This window comes from Lactuca sativa, chromosome 2 (assembly GCF_002870075.4).
Source record: "Lactuca sativa cultivar Salinas chromosome 2, Lsat_Salinas_v11, whole genome shotgun sequence".
Lineage (NCBI taxonomy): Eukaryota > Viridiplantae > Streptophyta > Magnoliopsida > Asterales > Asteraceae > Lactuca > Lactuca sativa.
In genome coordinates, this window is record NC_056624.2 from 10,617,902 (window position 1) to 10,624,184 (window position 6,283).

Genomic DNA, 6,283 nt, shown 5'->3' on the forward strand with positions numbered 1-6,283 from the left:
TTTATAAGCATAACTTGCCTCAACTCTTCTTTTGTATTAAAATGACTAGAGAAGCTCATAGCACATTTCCTAAATCAAAGTCACAAAACTAATGAAGCATGTAATTTTGTGAAAATCAATTAGCATTAGGTTTTAAGAGTCACCAAATCCAAAGAGTAATCTATTGCTTTCATTACCACTATGGAGAAAATGTTTTCTTAGTCTAAATGAAATGAAAACAAACATTTAAACTAATTGTTTCTTGTTAAATTGAAGACCTATTACTTAGTCAAGAATTTAACCAACAAAGATGACATTCATATATCAATATTCATGACTAGAGATATATAAACATGAATGAATTTTTCATAGAAAATATAATCATAAATATTCAACACAAGTTCATGGACTTCTTCAAAATAACCAAAACATTCAAGCAATTATATCCAAGTCAACCAAATGAAAATCTAGCCAATAATGGCTAAGATTAAACAAAAACAAGAGGGATTAGAGGTATCAAACATTGTCTTAGATGCAAGATGTAAGGAAATTACACTAATCTTCCAAATATTCTTCAAATCTTCCCAAAACTTCTTAGAGAGAAAAAAAGGAATGTGTTCTTTCAAGTTCCCCATAATGAAAAATCCTCTCAAAACATCAGTAAAAGTGGTCAAAAATCGGATCCAAAAGTTGCCCAAAAGTATTCCACCAACTTTCCACAAATAGAGGCAAAAGGCTAAAATTCGGATTCTTCACAGTGCGATCCACGCGGACCATTTGTAAATCCACGCGGACCGTGTGGATTTTGCTGAATGGGCTTTTTGGCCCATTTGATTGACCTTCTAGATTACTCTTCTCATCCATTGTACTGCCCGTTTGTGCAAGTTCTTGATAGCCCACTTATGTCTTCCAAACTCTTCCAATATGCTCCAATGCTCATTTAATCTTCTATAGCTCGAATTCTCGTTGTCCCGCCCGAAATTTAAGTCTGACGCGCTTCTTGCTTATATTGACACCAAGCCCAATTGCACCACTTCAAGTCCATGAACAAATTGCAAGCCTCCAATAGTCCCGCACTCCTTCCAAAACCTCCAATGAAAAATAGTCATCGATAAATCCTGCAAATAAGCTCAAAAGACTGGAAAGCACCCGGTAAAGGAGAAAAATAACAAAAAGAGAAAATATGCATGAAGATTAACTAAAATGAGATGGAATGTGCTAAAATAAACTATAAAAAGAAGTAATAAAAACGAAACTATCACTATATGTAAGCTGAAAGTAACTACGCACTCACCTGGTAAGGAGGTGACTCGGCACTCGGACAGCTCTTCGTTACTTCTTAAAACAATTTTTCCTTGACCAAAACCTAGTATTAATACCACTAAAGTTTAGTTTTAACGTTAATCGCGACTAATTAATAGTCTAGCTATTATTACTATTATATAAGCGTTAAATAACACTCAATATAACTCATAATAATAGCCCAAATAAATATTTTAAGGTCCTAATAATGTTACTATAATTAAATAAAAGCTATATTAAATATAGTATAGGCGTAACTCACTTACAACGGGTTTTTATTAAAAACTAGGCTTCGCTGGAGCAACGTTTCTGAGCCGAAAGCTTTTCTTCTCGGAGCCGTCGGGCGCTCCGGGGCTTTCTTCTCATGATAGGGAGGTTCCCTAGACTTGGGAGGGGTTTAGGGAGGTTAGAGAGAAGTTAGAGAGAGAAAGAAAGGTTTGAAGGTGTGAGGAAATAATGAAGAGTTCATCTCTTATTTATAGGAAGTGTATAGTAAAGTAGTCTCCAAGCTTCGTCCGTAACTTCTGCATACGAGCTCCATTTTTGTCTGTCTTTTTACCGTTGAGTTCCTATTAATGAGATCTTCAACTTTGATTTAGACCTCTTTAGCTAATTCTCATTCTATCTCGGATTTACAAAACTGTATCGAATTCGTCGCGCTCGAAAAGTAGAGACTAAGCTTCGTCCATAACTTTCGCATACGAGCTCCGTTTTTGTCTGTCTTTTTACCGTTGAGTTCCTATTAATGAGATCTTCAACTTTTATTTAGACCTCGTTAGCGAATTCTCATTCTATCTTGAATTTACAAAACTGTATCGAATTCGCCACGATCGAAAAGTAGAGACTAAGATTCGTCCATAACTTTCGCATACGATCTCCGTTTTTGTCTGTATTTTTACCATTGAGTTCCTATTAATGAGATATTCAACTCTCATTTAGACCTCGTTGGCTAATTCTCATTCTATCTCGGATTTACAAAACTGTATCGAATTCGCCGCGCTCGAAAAGTAGGGACTAAGCTTCGTCCTTAACTTTCGCATACGAGCTCTATTATCAACGTTCTTTATATCCACGCGTTGGTATTTACGAGTACTACAACTTTCATTTAGATCTCGTTGGCTAAAAATCGACAGATCTAAAATTCAGATTTCGGGTTGTGCACTGCTATGCTAAATCTTAGAAAAATCATAACTTCCTCATATGAAGTCAGATTTGGGCGTTCTTTTTATCGATGCTCTTAGTTTAACATATTCTATGACTTTCATTTAGAGCGCTAAGGCTAAATCTTGCTCTATCATAAATTCACTATTTACGCTTCCCGATATCGTGCCAGTTCTATCGCGAAACTTCGACGGGTCATAACTTCTTCGTTATAACTCGGATTTCGGCGTTCCTTATATGCACGGAAACCTTGAGACATATTCTACAACTTTATGTAGAGATATCGGGATTATCTCACACTTTAATTTTGATGCTCATTTTTATTCTTTATTAATTATACAGTTATAATTAAATAATAAACACATAACCACACATAATTCACATAATACTCAAATATTTCATCTTTATTACTTCAAAAAGAGTTACAAGAGTTGAATTAGACTATTACATTGACAAAAATGCTTAGCCCTGAAACTCGGGCGTTACAATTGGTGTGTTTAAGTGGTTTTTAAACACTCAAATATGAGTTTACTCCCCATGAAGAGGAGTTTACGGCCCAAGCATGTTCTTGGGCAGTAAACTCATGTTTACTCTCCAAAAACCCATTTCAAGGTGTTCTAAGTCCGAATGTGTAAGCCTACAAGTCATATCTAAGCCTTAGGGGCAATTTGGAGGGGTTTTGGGGCTCAAAAATCCCATTAAATGGTGTTCACGGTCCAAGAGTGTTCTTGGGCTGTAAACACATGATTTTGTCCCTATTTTATGTCTTAAAATCGAATTTGTTAACCAGAGTCTCCTAGAGGGAGTGCGTGAGATTTGTGTATAGGTCTATATGATACTGACAATCCCACACCTGAACTGCTAGCTATAGTTAAGCCGACTGACAAATTTCATAACATTCCGACGCCTGAAAAACGTCGTAGAGGTCACTAGGTCATATCAAGTATGATCATATGAAACTCACAACAGTATAAACTAAAACATTTGTTTACGAGATTACAACTCTTCAAACGGTTTTATTTTAAGTAATAAAACTACTATACATTACAACTGGAGGTTTCCAGGGATACATACAAATGATTTTATTTCAAGTAATGAAACTACAATACACTACTTTACATTACAGCTGGTATATTCTAGTCATTCAAACAAAAAAAGGTTTTCATACATACATTACTCTAGTTAATACTACAGAACACTATTTTTCTCGTACATAGCATACTAGTACAACATACACATTTTTGGAACATACATGATATAGTTTTATTTATTATAAGACTATGGTTTACTATTAAAAAGTATAATAACAAACATACATTTTAGTCTTAAGATCTAATACTACACTACATTTACTAAGAAAATATTGGATTTTCTTAAGGAACATACAGACATTTTAAAAGATCAAAGACAAGTTTCCATTACACAAACATACTTATGAACTCGCCAACTTAATTGTTTATACACTTTCAAAACCACTTGTATTCTCAGGGAACCGGTAGACAGGTACACCCGCAAATTTTGAGAAGAATGAGCTTTTAGAGTCGTGTCATTTTACATTTTGTTATACACTTTTGATGTCATACAAATTATGTATCGAACAAATGTAAATACTATATTTTATCAATGTAATGGTTGTGTTTACTTTGATTACTATTATGCAATGGTTGTGATATTGTACATGACGTCCTCTGCCCCAAAACGTTTCCCCCATCTGGTTTGGGGGTGTGACAGATTGGTATCAGAGCAATTGTTTATAGTGAACTAAGTATATCAAACCTTACAATATATAAAAGTATAAACACAGTGGGGCTAGAGTGCTCTAACTGAAAGTATACTTTTAAAATCTAAGTATTTTATAATAAGTATACAAACATACATACATACTAGAAATAATATCACAGTAAGAACAAAACAAAAGTATTTAGATGTTGGACACTGCAGTTAAACCTTAACAGTTATGTAATCATACATGGGATAAATATAGCCTGATCAACTATATTTATTTGAGATACGACCAACAAATGTTTGGGAGTGATAGCGGTGTTGCAACAAGTCTAAAACTTACCCACAATACATAAGAAAAACTAGAACCAAACATGAAATTAAAATATTATGGGAGTATTTTAAGATACTACAACATTAGAACAAGAACATGTTGGAATAGTGTCTAAGGCTGCTACTATATTTGACAAGTATTTGACCCGGTTGTGCATGGTCCTTTTGGGTTGCCTTCACCATAGCAACTTGACAGGATGATTTATAGTGAGAGAAGAAATATTATTAATATATTATGAGAATAATATAAGGAATAATAATATTGTTATTTGATTAATATAAGTCATAAATTAATTAGGAATTAATTTGGTGACTTAAAGAGATTACTTGAATAAAGGGGCATAAACTGTCAATTGTATGATAGTTGTACTTTGGGCTATAATCCCTTATGGATAAGCGGTGGACGGTTTTGGGGCTTAGGATAGACCTAGAATTCGTCCAAGGCTTATCATAAGGAGATTGGATTGCTTAAGGCCTAAGTTATCCAATTAGGGTTTAAAGGGTGAAACCCTAGGAGCCTCATTAGTATAAATAGACCAAAGGGGTCAAGGAAATCGGCACTCTTGTCTTTGATGAAACCCTGGCCGATTTCTTGCTCCCCTCTCCTCTCTCTCTAATCATCCTCTTGCTATGTTGGTGTTTGTAAGCCATTAGAGGAGTGACACTTGTGACTCTAAAGCTCCAAGGACAAGAAGATTCAAGCAAGTGATTCAAGGTAATCTTCCAAATCTGATTTCTTGTGTTATTATGCTAGAATTTGATGGGTTTTGGGCATTCTAACACTTCCTAAGTGTACACGCAACCCTAATAACCTTGGATCTATGTTTGTCTAATTATCATGCAAAGTTGAATTCCAAGGTTATATTCCTATCTAGCATACATGGGGAACAATTTTAACTTAAAGTATAGATAGAATAACTTACCTTGTTGTTATTTGTGTTCCTTGAAACCTTGTGAGCCTAGCACCCCAAGTGTGATGCCTCAAATGCTTCACACAACACCAAATGCTCTTGGAAGAACTTATGAGAGAACACACACTTCTCAAAATCGGCCAAGCCCTCTTGTTTCTTAGTGTATACGATTTTAGGTGGAGAACATGTTTCTTATATAGTGTTGACACATCTAGGGTTAAACCCTAATGTGTCATGACTCTTCATTTCCATGACCCATGGGTTTGTAACTCCCATGGAGCATCCATGGAGCATCCTATGGGTGGAACCCAACTTGATAATCCATGGAGCCTCTTAGCCCACTATACAAGATATGGATGATTTACATAATCAACCCATATATTTAATTAATTATCTTTTGATCACATAATTAATTCTAAATTAATTCTTGATCAAACTAATCAAATAATATTATTAACATATTAGAACTTATAATATATTAATAATCTCCAAGTGTTATTTCTCTCATTTAGTCTATCCAATTGCACGGTGCCATGCAACCCAAATGGACCATGCCGGGTCGAGTCAAGTACATACCAGAAATAGTTATGGACTTAGACACCTTAACCAACAGTCTCCCACTTGGATAAGTCTAATAACTATTACTGCAAGTATGACTTCAGGAACCGATCGGCAATCGTAGCTCTTTACAAGGTTTCTCGGAACTGAGAAGATGATGGTACGCCATTTAAGATAAGTGATCATATAATCCTCTGTTCTAGATATCAGTCGGACAAATACACGGAACAATGTCTTACTTATTGTCCAACAGTTTGTTTCCCGATTTCCGATTTGTTCGACAAAGAACTTAATTGAACACATCATCGAGGGGCCCA